The 18,065-nt window shown below is 43.9% G+C and overlaps 1 long non-coding RNA gene across 1 annotated transcript in view; it reads right to left on the bottom strand.

The window, feature by feature from the left end:
• Positions 1 to 18,065, bottom strand: part of LOC132646295 (uncharacterized) — a 387,482-nt gene that overhangs the window by 117,246 nt on the left and 252,171 nt on the right. The gene's annotated exons all lie outside the window — the stretch shown is intronic.

Below are 18,065 nucleotides of genomic sequence, written 5' to 3'. Positions count from 1 at the left end.
TGGAAAGCCCAAAATATTGGAGATGTCAGAGATGGGTACCTGCTGAGGAAATCTGCTAACTGGAAGTAGCACCAGCCCAAGAGAGAGAAATGTGTTTCAGTCAGCAAAGCCAAAATGAGTTAGAGATCTGAAGAGAGCTATGACAACAGACATGGAGATGACAAGTTTGGAGTTTTCCCAGCTGGTTTTCAGTCTTGTTTCAATCCAGTATATCCTCACTATGCTTCCTTTACTCCCTTTTGAAATGGTAATGTATATTCAATGCCATTGTATGATGGATGTGATCTGCTTTTTCATTTTGATTTTACAGAAGGTTACAGTTAAGAGATTACCATGAGTCTCAGAAGAGGCTTTGAACTTTGGGCTTTTAAATGGTATTGAGACTGTTACAGACTATGAAACTTTTTAATTTAAATTTATTTTTTAAAACTTATTCACGTTACATCCAGATCATAGCCTGCTCCCTTGTCTCCTCCTAGTCCTACCTCCCTCAAACCTCTCCCCTCCTCCTCTAGTCCTCAGAAAGAGGAAGCCCTCCTCCCCTAAAAAGTGACCCCAGCCTATCAAATCTCATCAGAACCACCTGCATCCTCTCTTCCTCTGTGGCTTAGCTAGGTGGCCTGGCCAGGGTGCAGTGACCTAGGAACAGGCAATAGAGTTATTGTCAAAGACAGCCCTGGTTTCGCTTACTAGGGCTCCCAAATGGAGATTGAGCTGCCTATGGGCTACATCTAAGCAGGGGGCCTAGGTCCTTTCTATGAATGGTCCTTGGTTGGTGCATCAGTCTCTGTAGGGCCCCCTGGGCCCAGATTTATTGACTCTGTTGGTCTTCTTATGGAGCTCCTGTCCCCTCCAGGTCCTTCTATTCCCCCACTTTTCCATAAGGCTCCCTGTGCTCTGCCCAAAGTTTGGCTGTGAGTCTCAGTATCTGCTTTGATACCCTGCTGGGTGGAGTCTTTCAGATGACATATATGGTATGCCCCAGACCAGTTCCCTCTCTTCAGCTGCTCCCAGTGTCTCTTCTATTTTCTGTTTTGAATGAGAATTAATTGTTGTCCCTAGGGTCCTCCTTGTTACTTATCTTCTTTAGGTCTATGGATTGTAGTATCATTATCCTGTATTATATGTTTAATACCCACTTATAAGTGAGTATTTACCATGCTTGACTCTCTGGGTCTGGATTACCTTACTTTGGATGATCTTTTCTAGTTCCATCCATTTACCTGAAATTTCATGATGTCTGTGTTTTTAATAGCTGAATAGTATTCCATTGTGCAGATTTACCACAGTTTCTTTATCCACTCTTTGGTTGAGGGACATCTGGATTGTTTCCAGATTTGGTGTTAGAAATGCTCAAGCCAGGCTGAAGGTCTCTCTCTTCCTACTGCCTAAAAATCAAGCTGTAGAACTCCCAATACCTTTTCTCGCACACTATGCTTGCCTGTGTGCTTCCATGCTTCCTACCATGGCAATAATGGACTAAACATCTGAATTTGTAAGCCAGCCCCAAGAACGTTTTCCTTTATAAGAGTTGCCAAGGTCATGGTGTCTCTGCAGCAATAGAAATACTACCTCAGGCACAAGACAATAAAGGAATTTCAGGATGAAAATCCACCTGGGTCTCTTGTAAAATACATTTTCCTCAGTTGGAGCCTCTTACCCACAGAAGCTTTTCCTCAACACAGCTGGATGCTCCTGCACCCCCCACTAAATACCTCTCACCATCCATGTTTATCTTATCTCAGGAATCATGCCCAATTTTTTCTTAGAGCAATCACCATTCCAGATTTCTGGAATTCATAGCATACAAAGTAACTCTGAATCCCCCTTGAAGGTTGAGAGATTTGGCAATATGTCCAGAAGAATGACAATAGGCTCTTGTCTAGGATTTTTTTACCTCCTCAGACTCAGGCTTTCGAATGGATTCACAGAAGCTGCATAAACTTCCTCCTGTAGTGCAGTTCTACAGTCCAATCAGAAAGCAACTGATTACCCCTATAACCCTTTTGCTGCTAATCCCCCTGTGAGTACATCATGACAGGCAGGTCAATACTGTAGCACACAGGCTCTAGTGCTGGCTTATGACCGTCAGTGTCTTTTCTCTCCTAGAAGCCAAATAAAGTTACTAAGCAGGAGCTGCTTTTTACAGAAACCACTGACTCACTTGGGCCCATGGGGACACTAAAAGTAGGATGTAAACTTACAGTTGTTATGCTCATTTCATATCTATCACTTTTACTGATAGATTTTTTTTTCTTTGCTGTGACTGACAAAACACTTGATAAAAACAACTTAAGGAAGGAAGGATACAGTCCATTCGGGTGTGGAAGTCATGGTGACAGGAGAAAGTGGTGGCTGGTTCATATTGCATCCACAATCAGGAAGTAAAAGAAATGAATGCTAGGGCTTTCTCTATTGTATTAAGTTGGAGACCTAGCCCATTTCACAAATCTCACATTTAGGGTAGTTCCTACCACCTCAATTAACCAAGTCTAGAAAATCCCTCACAGACATGCCCACAGACATCTACATGATTCTAGATACTGCCAATTTCATAATCAATAGTAGTCATCATAATTGACATCATACTGTCAGTTAAGTTCTCTCCCAACAGAAGCCTAAACCTCATTTTGAATTTTAGTTATAATAGGACTGTGATAAATTTATTTATGATAATGGACCAATAATATTACCAAACCCCAGTAAGCCAACAGACAACTCCTTGAATATAGACCAGTATTTGAAAACAAGACTGATACCCAGAGCAAAGAGGGCATCTTTAGGGAGCCAGCTTGCTTCCTTGCCCTCAAACATCGAAGTCTTGAATCTCCTTCAGGACCAGAAGTGAGGCAATGTCAGACGAGCCACAACTCAACTGGGCTGTTTCATCATACAGATTCCAGCCCTGGATTTCAGTTCTCATTGAATGAATCCAAAGCTCACATCAGTGCCCCAAAGATAGACAGTCTGTCCCTCTGAACAGTATGCCTTGGTCTCCAGATTAGGAGAGAATTCTCAGAGAAGTCATGAATTTTTAACTTGTTCATTCATTTTGCCTTTATCTGTCTCTTTAATTGGCATAGTAGGATGGACCAAAGATTGCTCTACTAAGACTCACAAGTTGTAGCTTTCTCTCTAAAGTTCCAGCCTCAGTGTCCTCAACATTACATTAATAACGAAGGTACACCAAAATTGAAGTATGTGTACATTGAGATATGATTCCCAAATTGGTTTTCTGGTATAAGAGAAAAAAAATTTTTTTTCTACTCCACCTAGCTTTTAAATCGAGAATTCAAGACCCAGAGGGGGAAAGGCCAGATTACACAATTGCACAGTTCTCTAACTTCTCTCTGCCCACGGGATATCCCCGCATCTTTCATGGCATTAAATGAAGTGAACACGGGATCTGGATACTCAATGTGAAGACTGCTAGGTTTGCATGGTAGGGTTTCTGGGAGCTTGTCTGCTGCAGATTTGAGCCTCTGGAACGGCAGACCTTGGCCTTCTCCACTGCACAGTGCAGAGCATAAGCATAAGGAGAGTGCCCAAGCTTCTTGACACATCACCCAGCCTTTCCCCAACCCTGTTCACACCCCACAGACAGCACAGAGCTTTCTATTGAATCAATTGCATTATACCTTTATTGCCTCGTTTTTCACCTTGTTTTACAGATTATTACTTGGATGAGTCTCAGTGAATTGGAAATGAGTAAGAAGGAATCACTTTAAGACTCACCAGGAAGATGTGTTCTCCTGGCGACCGCCTAACCATGTGCTTACACTATGAATAAATTAAGTTTTATCTTGTTTGTGTCAAGAACAGCAAGAAAAGGTGTTCTGATATGCATACAACTAAAAATGTCATGTTAGGGTTTCCCCCTTCCCTGGGTCTTCCTCATTCTCTCTCTCTTTCTTTCTCTGCATCTGTGTGTGTGTGTGTGTAAGAGAGAGAGAGAGAGTGTGTGTGTGTGTGTGTTTGTGTGCATGTATGTATGCACCTAAGCATGTGTGCATGCATGCAGAAGGCAGAGATCAGCCACATGTGTTGTGCCTCAGAAGCCTTCCATCTTAGTATTTGAGATGCAGTCTCTCACTGGGTCCTGCACCTTACCCATTGGGCTAGACTGTCTGGAAATCCTGTCTCCATGATGCTGGAGTTAGCAGTATGCACCACCATGCTTGGCTTCGCTACATGGGTCCACATGTCCTTATACTTGCTTAGCAAGCACTTTACCTACAAAACCATTTCTGCAGCCCCTTCCTTAAGGATCCCTAAACAACATGCAGGAGCCCTGATGAGGGAGACAAGCGATGCCAAGATGAGAGAGCCTCAACCCAGCTTGGCTTGCATGAAGTGCTGAGATTTTGCCAACCTCACAGGGCAGTTGACATTTTCATGTCGTTCCCTCTGCACCTCGGTTGTTCCACAAACACTGTCACTTTCCTTGTAAAACTTTCCAAGGACTACTACATTCTCTCTCTCTCCCACCCTCCTTCCCTCTCTCTCTGTCCCTTTCACGTTCCTTCCTTCTCTCTCTCCCTCCCTCTCTTCTTCCCTCCACCTGAGAAAAGAAACCTAAAGCACATGTCTGTCCATTCCTCTGTTGTAGTTTGAATGTGAATTCACCCATGGGCTTCATGTCTGAACACTGGGTTCCCAGATGGAGGTGTTGTTCCAGAAGGTTGTGGAACCTTTTGTTAGAGCCTTACTGGAGGAAATGAATCACTAGAAGTGAGCTTGGATACTTTGCAGAATGGCCACCCCTTCTCTAAGCTCTCCACTTCCTCAACATGGATGCAATGTGATCAGCTCCCTCCTGTACCCACCACTGTGCCTTCTCCCATGATGTACTGTGTCTTCTCAAAGGGTAAGATGAAATCAACTCTTCTTGATTTAAGCTGGCTCTCTATTTAAGGTAATCTCTTCTGTGGTTGCATCATGCATGAATCTATCCTCCTGAAATCCCCTCCAACTCCTTCCGGATCTCTTCTCCAATATGCTCATTCCAACTTCATGACTCCTCCTCTTCCTCCCTTCTCTCTTCTTCATCAGCATTAAATTTTCTATTGATTCTCGTCAAGTGTCTACTCATGGCATAAGAAAAGTAACCAATACCCCTTCCTACCTGTGTCCCTGTAGTATTTGTGCTCATAGATATTCAGTGTAATGGCTTGAGTGCCACATATTTTTGTCACTTGTTGTTTCAACACAATACATTTGAGCTTCAGCTCTGTTGACACATAGAACTAACTCACAGATGCCACACAGTACAGAGCAGTGCAAAGTGATCACTTCTCAGTCCTTGCACAGACTTAAGTGTTTTCCACTTCATGTGGCAACAATCTCTTTTCCCTGGAGAACAACTTGCTGTGTTTACTGTGATGCATACTAAGAAGGGTGCTGATTGAGTAACAGGGCATGAACATGTCCATCTTTCCTGGGTATTGCCAAATTGTTCACAGTATGTGACACCTCAGTTTCTCTAAGCTTCACCTGCTGACAGATGAAACCATGTCCGGCCACTGTTAGCCCCTTACTACAAAGTGAATGGCTTTCTACATGAGACACTACCTCTCTTCAAAATGGTTAGTGATGGATAAACAATAGAGACCTGTGTCTTAATATTGTTTCTTCTGGCGATTTCTTCTGTGACTTCAGGTTAGGCACAGTAATACCCCCACCAATGAACATAACCACAATAAACTTTTATATAGAGTCACTGTAGGATTAAAGGAAATTGTCCGTTCCCAGTGCCTAGCCACAACATCTGGTATCTAAAATACAATTCTTACCTAATATTTTGTTTGCTTGCTTACTATTTCCTGTCCTCATACTGTAGAAACCAGAGTTGTTCTAGAGTAGTTCAGAAGATGCAGGAGCTAACTTCAGGAACTACAGTGGCCTCAGACACCCATCAGCAACTTTTCCCAAGTGATGAGGTCTCATAGAAACACAGTGAGGGCATGAAGAACCAGGGTTACAGTTCGTGGTCTAGAAATGCAAACACATCTTGCTTAATTTGCGCTCTAAAACTACACATGGGGCTTTTTTTCTTTCCTTTTTCTTTTTCTTAAAAGAAAAAAAAATATCCCAAAGAACATATCACAGGGGCTCTTTGAAATAAGGCTCCAAGTAACCCAGGGAGGTAAAGAAATCTCCAAGACAACACCCACTCTTTCTCCTTGAGTCTCCTGATTGCCCTGCATCAACCTGGCAAAAGCTACTGCTCCTCCCCAAGACTGCCTGTCTCCCTCGAAGCTGCAGGAACAAAAAATGAAAAGCTCCCTATAGGACGCTAGCAGAGATGCCAGCACTTAAAACATGAGTGGGAGGTAAACTGAGAAGGGGAAAGGGATGCTAAGAGTGATGGAAACAAAGCAGGGAGAAACCAAGATCATGAAATGCTGAGTGCCTGTGCTGCCATCTAATAGAGGAGGCCACGGGTTATTTTATTTCACTAAAGTGGGTAATGGATCACCTGCACCGATAATGCCCCCCCCCCTTTTCACCTTGCAAAGAAGAAGGACACATTAAGGAGACACCCAGAAGCGCAGTTACCTACTTAGGAGTTCTTAGAGGAAACAGGAATAGAATGCCAGTTGATTTGTGAATTAAAAAATATGTTTGGGAATTAGATGCAGACTTGCTGCCACTTAGGACTGCAATAAGACAACAACCTTCTGAGGGTTGGTGTCCCTAACATGAAGAAATTTGGCTGCAATGGAATACTGTTATGCCAAGGTCAACATGAGCACAGCAGGTATCCCTGCCCTTTTATCAGCCCTCATCCTCCTAAGCTGAGTAGGATGAAAGCTTCTGAGCCTAAAACTCTAAGGCTAATTAGCAGGATAGATGGGCAAATATTAGGAAAGAGGTGTTCCCAAGGTCAACCAAACTCCATTCCTTAAATCCCCTTTGATGAATTGACCATAAGCTAGAAAGAAACTTATTGTACAGAATATCTGGAGAATATAAACAGCCACTAACTTCCCTGAGGCTCAGTATTATCCACACCTAATGGGGGTCACTGGAGCAGTGTCTTAATATCTGGATGTGGTGGAATGATATTAACTCCTTGGCCAGATGTGAACAAATGTCTCCTGATCCCATAGGGCTCCAATGACAGACCAAAGTAACAAGTCTACCAAAGTCCGATTTGTTGAATCAAGAAGTTTCCGGGTTTTCTTACATGGCATCTGTCAGGGTTCACCGATTCTTCAACACTTGCATCTCCACTAAATGCCACCCCATTCTGGATGGTAACCTCCTGAGAGCTGCAAAATGGAGTGCCCGCCTCAGTTAACTTTCCTCTTCCATATACACCAGCATCTCCCAGGATCGCTTATAGCCAGGGGAGAGAAGGAAGGGAGTCATAGGGCTGTCATAGGAATCCCAGATGAGGGTCCTATGACTCTCCCCTCTCTTCCTTCTATCATGGTTGTCAATCACTGTCACTCTTACAGTAGATATTGCTATCTTAGTAAGGAGGTGCTCAATTAGTTGCTATGGTTACCAGGCCAAGGTAAGCTCTATTTCAAGATGGCAATCATCTTATGCCTTGAGGAAAGAGTCATACTACCACAGATGATGGTTAGATAGAATAGGGTCTGCTGGTGTAATTCCCAGGCTGGAACTGGTGTTCATAAAAAAATGGAAGCTATTATTTTTATTAATTATAGCCTTTTAAAATAACTCAAGTCATGGGTTGTAGAATTTTTTGAGCCCTGGAGGCCTTAGCAATCACATAAGGCAGTTCTTTATTTCTCAGGAAATGAAAGGGGCTCAGAAAAGCTCGATGACAATTCTGAGGTCACTCAGCCACCTGCTTTGTGTCTTCCAGCTAACTTCATCCAGGAAATTCCATCGTTAATGAGTCACATGTGGTTAGCACCCTATGGTCAAAAGAGAGATGCCATTAGAAAGAAACTAATGGCTTCATTACAGCAAAACCCTACAGAGTTCTTAGAAGCACTTCATCAACAGTCCGTCAAGGAACTTCAACATCCTAAAGAAAAAAAGCTGTCTTAAAGACAATAACCAAGAGACTCTGACTTCTAACACAACTGTCTTTTGCTCCCACTGGCCCCAAAAGAAACATTTCAATTTTGTTCCATTTCCCTGCTTTGTAACAACAACAAAAAAGAAGGAAAAAGTTAGGCATGGTGGCACACACCTATAATCTTAGCATTTGGGAAGTGGAGGTAGGAGGATCAGAAATCGGTCATCTTCAGTTGTATAGTGAGTTCAAGGACAGCCTGGCCTATATGAGTCTCTATCTCAAATAAAGCAACAATGGAAGAACCACTTTTAAAGAAGCTAAGGACAGTTGGTAAGAGAAAAGGAAACATGGACACATTGGAGGATGGCAAGAAGCACCAGTGTGAGAACCCACCTGGTTGACATTGCAGGAGCCACAGGGTGCTGAAGGCAGAGGTTAAGTCTTGGTGCAGCACTGGTCTGACTTGTCTATTTCACCATGTGGAATAATGCTTCAACACTCACATTCCCCATCAGTGCAGCCTAGCTACACAGTGTAAAAATGGCCCAACCAGTAGCTGAACATTCTTTTCATTTGATAGTCTGTGGGCAACTTTTAATCTGTTTTAAAATATTTACTTTGGGGGCATTTTTTTTCCAGATAACCCATGCTGGCTTCAAACTGACAATTCTTCTTCCTCAACATTCTCTATGCTGGGATGCCTTGGTTTTGCAATTTTTTTTTTTTAATTTTTTTGGTTTTGCATTTTTAACCAGCACTTCTTGACTCCGTTAAGGCTGGACAATGCAATGGCAGTTATGATGGGTGATTGTTTTCACTTGGACTTGCTTTGTAGCTGAGGATGATTTTGAATTTCTGCTTCAGTTCTTACTGGCAGTACTGATTAGTTAGGTATTTAGGTAGTTAGTTATTTAATTAGTTTGTTTGACAACTTGATACAAGCTAGGATCATAAAGAGAGGGCTTCAGGTGAGACAATGCCTCCATCAGATTGGCCTGTAGGTACATCTGTGAGGGCATTTTCTTAATAATGATATTGGAGATCCCAGCTCACTATGAGCAATGTTATAGGTGACCAGGTGGTTCTGGATTGCATATGAAAGAAAAATGAGCAAGTCTATAAGGAACAACCCAGTAAGCTGTGTTCCTCCATGACCTCTGCTTCAGTTCCTGCCTCCAGCTTCCTTCCTTGAGTTCCTGGCCTCCCGTTATCTTAGCATTTGAGAAGTGGAAAAAGGAGGATCAGAAATCATTTTAACTACCAAGCTATAAGCTAAAGCAAGCCCCTCTCTCCCAAGATGGTTTTGGTTATGATGTTTTATTATAGCAACAGGAAGCAAACTAAGACACTGGGTGTGCCTGCTTTATATACATATAGTCCATGGTAAAGGAGTTGTAACGGGAATTCAATCAAAAAGCACCTTGGCTAATTTGTGGTAGTTAATTATTTTGAAAAAGAAAAAAGAGAAAGAAAAGGAGGGAAGGGGAGAGGGAAGGGGAAGCAAAGAGGGAGGAGGAGAAGAACTGAAAAAGGAAGGCAGGCTACTGCTTTGTTCCCTTTCTTCCCTCCTCCCTCTCTTCTCCTCTCTGTCATGCTTTCTTCCTTACTCATAAAGTGTCTATACACATATTGAAAAATCATCCGATTCATGAAAAACACCATGTGATTCTGAAGGTGAGAGATGGTTTATTCTTAAAAAAAAAAATCTTTCAGCATGTCCTCCACCCTGCGACCCTCTCCAAAGCACCCCAAAACAAAATCCAGAGTGACCATAGCGCCTTCATCCTGCCTGGCATTTTGCACACCTGGCTTGCTTCCCTTGGCTGTCAGAGCACAAGGGCTGCCAGCCTCTGGGAAGCCTGTACAGCGCCCTCGCTGCTGTCAGGGCTGCTTGTGGGCTGGAGACAAGGAAAACAAATGCTGCTAATGAGCTGGAAACATAACACACTTGTAAGAACCAGCACAGAGATGAGCCGCATCCTACTCTTAGAAAAAGGGGAAAAAATGGAAAAAGACAGAAAGCAGAGCCCTAATTCCAAAGCATTCACTACAGCTCACAGCAACTTGGGCTCATACCTCTCTCTCTCTCCCTTGTACATTGACCCAGCCATGATTCACATCTGGATATGGAAAAATGACATCATAGCACATAATGGAATCTGCACTCTAGGCTGTGTCAAGGTCAATGTTCTATATCTCAGCAGCCATGTATGGACAGAAACATCCTTGTTCAACCCTGTTCAGCAGCCACTAGCCTGTTGCCATGCATGTGGTCTGGTCCCTTGGGCATTTCTGTCAACTCTACTGTAAGTAGAAAGTCAGGATTATCTAGTGATGTTGTTGTTTTGAGACAGGGTCTCATATAGCCTAGGCTGGCCCTCCAACTTTATTTTCTTAAGCAGAGGATTGTCTTGAACTTTGACCTTTCTACTGTTGTTTCCCAAGGGTTGAAGTCATAGGTGTATATGCCACCATTCCTGACCTCAACACGGCCTATTAAAGGAGATATGTATTGCCAAAGAGACTCAGGGCATAGCTGGGTTCCATAAGGTCTGGCTTGAGAGTAGAATAGATATTGACTAAATTATGTACAAATGTCAGCCTGCTCTCTTGGCAGTCACCTGACTCATGGGATAACAGCTCCAGATCAGAACAACACATTCCTCGGCATTCATAAGCAGTCACATATAAATCCTAGGTCTTCCATTAAATAATCACCATTAACTTGCAGCTTAAAACAGTACAAATTTATTTGCTTATATTTCTGGGACCAGGGAGCTAAAGCTCCAGGTGTCAGCAGTGTTTGTTCTTTCCAGAAGTTCTGAGAGGATAGTGTGTTCCCAGCCGTACTCCAAGCTCTTTCTGAATACTGGCATGCCTCCCTACTCTGCCATTATACACACAAGGCCCAGTGTGCATAGCTCCGTCATCACAAGGCCATCCCAGTGTGGCTCTCTACTGCTCTTTTGTGGAAAGCTGCCATGAACACAGGGCCCACCAGGATCCGTACTTCTCTCACTTGGAAATTTTTAATTTCAGCTGCTAAGTTCTTCCTTGCAAGCAAGAGCATATTCTCTGGTTCTAGTGAGTCATAATGTTGCTTGAAGATGGGGGGCACTGAGCCCAGAATAGCCAGCTTCTCCCTTTCTGTTCATTAAGTAATAGCCCCTCTGTTTTGCAGAAGAATATCCTTATTCTTCAATTTCCATTTCAAGGAGTTGGCTGGACTTTAAAGATGAATCTGAAGTGCAGGTAGAGCCAATCAATAGCCTATCCCCAGAGTCTCACTGCCTGGATCACTGTGCAGACCTATCTGGTTAATTTAGCTCAGTCTTGAGCCATCTTAAGGATGTGCTGGGGATAGAGCCATTTTAACCTAGAGATATTATGCATGGTGTGTGGAGAATTTTCATGATAATGTGCATGGTGAAAAAACCTCACTCTGAAGAGAGGATTCAGAAGACAGAGATCGGAAGCCTCCTGGTCTCCCGGAGAGTTTTTCCTCAAGACCCCATGAGATTTCAGTTATGTTTAAGACTTTTGCCCTCACCTGCTAGTCTTCTGAAAAATGAATTTTTTAAGGCTAATACTTTAGCACTCATTCATTCTACAACTACTCTTCTTCCAATAATGAGCCCATGCAGGGCATTAGTCACTGGTCTGAGAAGACCAAGAATGAAAGACAGAACTCCTGGATTCAAGTAGATTTTAGTCCCTTGGGCACTGTATAGATGTTGCCATGGGATTTCTGTGACAAGTAGAAGGAAAACTCCAGAGCTCCTGAAGTTGAAACTTAACTTTCCACAGAGGCATAGAAAAAGATCCAAAGGGGATTGGAGGGCTTTCTCGTCAATGTGAAAACCTCCCCACCATTGTCAGTGCTCTGAGGAAGACAAGGTTGTGGAGGTGTACTATGGCAGAGGAGATGGATTGCAGTCAGACTGGCACTGTTAAACCAAGAGAAGGCCTGTACTCTCCCATGAGTACTTGCAGCTGTCTATTCAAAGAGGAGATATGAATAGTTGGACAGACCAGGGCAGCTCAGTATCTCTTGACAAGGAAAGACACAGATGGGAGAAAAGACTTGGGCATGCCTGGAATAAAAAAGATGTCCCAGGTAGTCCATCTTGACCAACTCAAAGTCAAGCTGGTTAGTGGCTATTTAAATGGCATAGTTTGGAAAGTTACAATTGTACAGGATCTAAAACATGTTCTTCTCTTTCCAATCATACTTTGGATTCCTTTTAGGACTGCACCTCTGGAGAAAACTGTCCTTTTAGGCATTCATGTCTGTGTTAGTTTGAATAGGTTTGGTCCTTATATATTCATGTGTTTGAATGTTTGGGCTATGGGAAATGCCACTAGTAAAAGGTAGTCATACTAGAAGAGGTGTGGCCTTGTTAGAGGAAGTGTGTCACTGTGGAGGCAGGCATTTGAGGGCATATATATGCTCAAGCTCTGCCTAGTGTGAAACACATCCAGTCTCCTCCTGTTAATCTTCTGAAAATGACTTTTAAAATGTAGAACACTTGACTCCTCCAGAACCATGTCTGCCTGAATGTTTTCATGTTTTCCACCTTGTTGATAGCAGACTAAACCTCTGAAACCGTAAGGCAGCATGAGTCTCTTGTTATGCAATCCCTTCCTTTCTTTGTCCTTTATCCAAATAGAAACCCCAAGGATACCAATTGCCTCCACTACTGCTCAGATCTAGCCCACCAATATTGCCTACTCAAGGCTCCAAAGCACACTCATGTTCATATTAGCTACCCAGTTCTTCTGTTCTCAGAAAGCATCATGTCCAAATTTTTATAATTAAACCAAAAGTTGTACTCTCTTAGATCTACAAATTAGCCCAAATATAGTTCAGAGTCCAATTTTACAAGCTTGGCCTCTCTCAATCTGTTTCCTTAACAGAAGATGGAGTTCGAATGGCTTCATTCAAAGAGTGCTTTACAGGAAAATAAGGGAAGCAAAACACCTATTACAGCTTGACATCAGGAAATTATCTAAAAATGGAATTCCTTGCTGTTGATTTTAATAGGATTTTTTTTCTGTGATTGTTTCAGTGAATTTTAATAATTCTTTCTGATGCTGTGAAGTTCAGTTGACCATTTGTCTTCTAGGTCATTGTAACAGCCAATATGAAATATGTGTCCTATCATTAGCTTAATGATGGCCATGACGCATGAGCCAGAGCCATCCATTCAACACCACCTGAGTGTCTTCTTTGAACTGGATGCCTTTCTTGAATATGACGCTCTGCACAGTTGGCTCCCATAGGTCTCCAGAAGCTTAGGTTCTCGGGCAGCCTGTCAACAGATTACCGATAAATAAAAACGACACATAGTGGATGGTCTGAATGAGCTAACCAGGTGACCGAAGGAAGATATTCAGGGGTGTAAGAGACAGTATGTGACATGAGAGTCAGAGGGCAGGGAATAGTCCTTTAAAGGCACAGTCCTGACAGGTGAAGAGGAGCCGTCTACACAAGTATCAGAGCCCCACAAGTATCCAGGCAAAGGGAACACAGGGAAAGAAGATCAAATCTATTGTTCTCCATTAGGTGGGGTTCTGGATGTTGGCTGTTGTCCTGGAGCTCAACTTCAGTGGGATTCTGATTCTCTGAGAAGTAGCCAGAGCACTTTAGGGTGAGGCCCTAGTGCCCTAAGCTGGGGTGTAGAAAAGCCTTTCCACAAAGTGTTACACTTTAGTTCTTTTAGCATGAGATTGCCAGTGGCAGTGGAGGTGTGGGCTTTCCAAAGCCTATATCGATACGAAAGTATTATAGCTTTTGGTCAAGCTGCTGTACTGAGCATGGCCAAGGTCCTGGCCAAGGCCCATGCCTGGTCAACTTGCAGCCAAGGGTCAGGCCTGGGGAGGCCCAGGCTCAGTGGGCAGAGGGCAGGCCCAGTGAAATGCAACCCAATGGAGGATAAATGAGGAATCTCAGATGATCTGGAAGTGAGAAATTGAGAACCTGCTTACCTTCACTCATATGAAATCAAGGGCAATATAAACCCTGGCAGAGGGAGGATTTTGAGGGTTGAATGTGTTTGATTCGCAAGGGTGAGAGAGTCAGGGATACTTAACTGGTCTTATCTCAAGAAGGAAAATACAGTACTTAATTATCCTAATGGGAGCGGGCAATCTCCAAGTACAATTGAAGGTCACTGCTGGACTGAGATTCTTAGCAGGGTAAGGCATTTCTAGGAATTTCTAAATGCTGGCTAGAGAAGTTTCTTTATCAAGGGAAGGGTCTGGCCTGTAATCTGCCCTGAGGGCTGTGTGACCTCCTTACAAAACCTGGGATTACCCAGATCAGGGGAGATATTTCAGAACCCCTGCCGAGAAGAGGCATCTATCATCATAGATTCAGGACAAATGATTGGCTATCCAGAGACGACCGAATTCAACATTATCTAGTAGAGCCCCACACAAATACTCTCTGTGTCTGCGATGCAGGAAGGACAGGGGAACTGAGCGTGAGAAAACACATGATACCTCCTGTCACAGGAGACAATGGAGAGGTGGGGAGGGCCTTAAACAGGGGAGGCTGCAAGCATACCATTTGCACCAAGTCAGTACTCGGTGGTTAAGCTCCAAGATTGGTTTCTCTTTTCATGTATTTATTCCTTTGTGTATATGTATATGTATACATCCATGTATATGTAGGTGCGCATATATGTATATGCATGTGTGCTTGTGAAGTTAACTTCTGGTGGTGTTCCTCAGGAGCTGCCCAGCTTGCTTTTTTTTTTTCTTTTTTCTTTGAGGCAAGGTCGTTCAGTGATAACTTGCTAATGTAGACTAGACTGGCTGGCCTGCAGCTCTAGAGATCTGCCATGCCTGCTCCCTAGCACGTGGATTACAGACGCCTACATCAACCTTGCCCAGCTTTCTACATGGGTCCTAGGAACTGTCAGCACTTCACCAACCAAGCTGTTTTCCTATCCGCTCTACTTTATTTTGCTGTTAATGTCACTTCACTCTGGTCATCCTTGCCTTGGCCCCTTGCAGGAAACAAACGAATGAACAAACAAAACCAGTACTTTGTATAGTCTCATCTCCATCCCTGGTCACCTGATGAGAGATATGTCAGACAGACACACTTTACCTCCATCACAGGCCTCTCTTTCTGGCATCCTTGTGGCTCCCTGTGTGACAGCCCAGTGAGGACTTACTTGGCCTTTGGCCCATGCTTCCTTTCTCTTCGGCATTTGAGAAGTTGGCTCCACTGCTGGAGGGAGACATTTTAGGGGAGGTTTCCATGGAAACTCAAACTTTCCCTCCAGCTGCTCATGTAGTTTATCCCTGTATTTTTAAATGCACATTTCTTTTTGATCAGCTTTTGGAATCTTGCTCCCGTTGGGATAACTAACATAGAATGTCTAGGAATAAAGCTTTCTTTGCTCCCTAGTGAGTGGTCTGCTCATTGTGTATCCATGGCTGATGGTGAAGAGCATCCGCCAATCAAAGTTATGATGCAGTAATAAATTGTTTTTCAGATTCTCCCCCACTGGTCCTCTCAGGTGATCGCCTTCTATTCTCAGGTGGCCTTTAGCAGCACTGATGGGACATCAGGAGTCTTACAAAGCTACTTTTCAGCCTCTGCCTGCTGCCAGACAGAGCCTTTCCACATGGCCCTAACTTCCTTTCTACATCATCATAAAATCCAAAGCCACCTGCACACTCTTTCTTATCCCTACAAGTTTAATTCTTAGTCCATTATCAGGATGTCTTTTTAGTCTTCCTATCTCATACCCATTATTTATTTATTTATTTTAACCTGGCTTTGAGCCTAGGGCCTTCTACATCATAGACTAGTGCTCTACCATGAAGCTGCATTCCCAGTTCACAAATCCATCACTAAGAAGTTTTCAGTAACACTTGCTGTAGGGATTTCTCCACAGGCAGGGGAGAGAGCCAAGAGCTGCACCATCTTGCTGTCTGTGAGGTGGAAAGGGCCAGGATAGTGGAGAGAGCCTGGGCTGCTCATGGCAGCCAAATCAGAGGCAAAGGCCCACCATAGCAGAAAGAGCTGAGGCAGCCCATTGCCATGACAACAGCTTAGCCATGGCAGTGAGGCATGGCAACCTGCCTTCTCAGCTCCTCCACCACAGGCCCCTCAATCCCAAGCTTCAGCCATCCCAACCCTCCCCAAGGCGTGAGGGGGTCCAGAGGTGGCCTGCCACTCCAAGCCAGCCTGATGCACCACCCAAGCCGTGTGTGGACCTCTGCTGCCACCCCACCCCCGCCCCCCACCCTTGCTGCAGTGGGGAATCCTAAAGGCCCACTGCAACCCCCAAGAGCTATGTTTAGAGCCCAGTTACATACATAGTAGCCACTAAAATTCCAAGTGGTTCTTGCCAGTCTCCCTTTCTACCTCAGGTCAGTCAGCCCCTTTTCCCCACCCTGGGACTGTGGATGCAGGAAACAAAAATGACCTCAACACCTCAGTGGGAGCTGTCCATGGTGACTCTTCCCACCTCATAGTATGGGAACTGCACGTATTTCCTGCCTCCGAATGCCTACTGCCTCAGCCAAAGGAGTTGTCCATGATAATGATAACTTTTCCTGCTTTCCTGCTGCAGTCTCCTGCCTTCAGAGTGAAATCTGTTGAAAGTTGTGGATACTTTGTTTACCTTTTAACCCCTCGAGGTAGAAAAAGGGCCAGACCTCTGTCTGAGGAAACTCCAGCAGCTCAGCTCCTCCCACGCATGCATCCCTTACCCCTCACCTCCTACCCCCCAGGACCTCTGTAACTGTCATTTCCAGCCCCTCAGCAGGACTCATTGCAGATTATGCAAATTTGAGGTGAAAAGTCTGGACAAAAACCTGTCAATCCCTGAGCAGGAAACCTGACTAATCCCTGAGTTTCCCACTAAAACCCACCAATCCCTGAACAGGAGAACCCACAAATCCCTGAGCTCCCCAAAGTTTAGGATTTGAAATTCCACCAATCCATATTCTGGAAATCCCTGCCCCAGAAAGCACCACCCCCTAAGAATTCCTATATAAAGGCCGTGTTTCCCAAGTCCCCTTCTGCCTTCTGCCAGGAATAGAGGCAGCCATTCCTGGATACATCTCCTCTCCTGGGTTGTCCCTTCAATAAATCTCATTTAAGAGATTTACTGTCTGCTGTGACTCACTCATTGGAGGAAGAAAAAGAGAAGAAAGAAAAAAACTGAAGGAGGGAAGCTCAGGCTTCTAGGCTCCTCAGTTCATCAGGGTTGGGGCAACCTTCCCTGGGAGCTGGAATGACTGGAGAAGGAGCAGAGCTCAGGCTCCTTGCTTTCTCAGCTCATCAGGGGTTGGAGTGACCGTCCCTGGGAGCTGCAATGTCTCTATTGAGGAGGCCTATCTGAGCTGTAAGGCTCCTGAGCTCCCATGCCTCGGGATGCCCCTTGGACACTGTCCCACCTCAGAGCTGGGATACAATCCCAGCCCTCAGATTTGTGGGCTTCCTGGGCACTCTTCCATCCAAGTACCAGAAGGCAGGCCAAGCCAAAAAAAAAAAAAAAAAAAAAAAAACTCAACACTCTACTTAAACTGTGTTGGTGTCCTCATCACACTTCTTGCAATAATAATGAGATCATTATTTTGACAGTTATATGTTTATAATTGCCCACTTCTCTACTAAAACACAAACTCCCTAAGGAAGTGTGTCTTTTTATCTTCTATATCTCTTACATCTACTGGGTTTGTTTTTTTTCTGAAAAAGTAAAAATTAAATGGTTCTATTAAGGAAATGGCAATATTTGAGTTCAAGAATAAGGAGGAGTGAAATAGTGAAATGGGTTTCAGCTTTGTGCATTTATGGAGTAGAATTTACTTTTCTCCATGGAGACAAATGCTCTGAAGTGCTGAAAAATAAATCTGCGCTGGCTCTCTGATAGAATGTGTATTAGAGCAGAAGTTCAGACCAGTCAAGGACTCTATGTGGTGGTTTTCTGGGGACAAGGCATCTTTCAATGTCTGTATAGCTGAGCAGCAGGTACACAGGACCAACAGCATGAGCCCAGGTTCTCAATGCATGGGAAGGAGCAAAGCAGGATTTTTAGTT

This window comes from Meriones unguiculatus, chromosome 11, assembly GCF_030254825.1.
Source record: "Meriones unguiculatus strain TT.TT164.6M chromosome 11, Bangor_MerUng_6.1, whole genome shotgun sequence".
NCBI classification, from domain to species: domain Eukaryota; kingdom Metazoa; phylum Chordata; class Mammalia; order Rodentia; family Muridae; genus Meriones; species Meriones unguiculatus.
The sequence above is the reverse complement of the archived record's forward strand: the minus strand, read 5'-3'. Positions and strand labels throughout refer to the sequence as shown.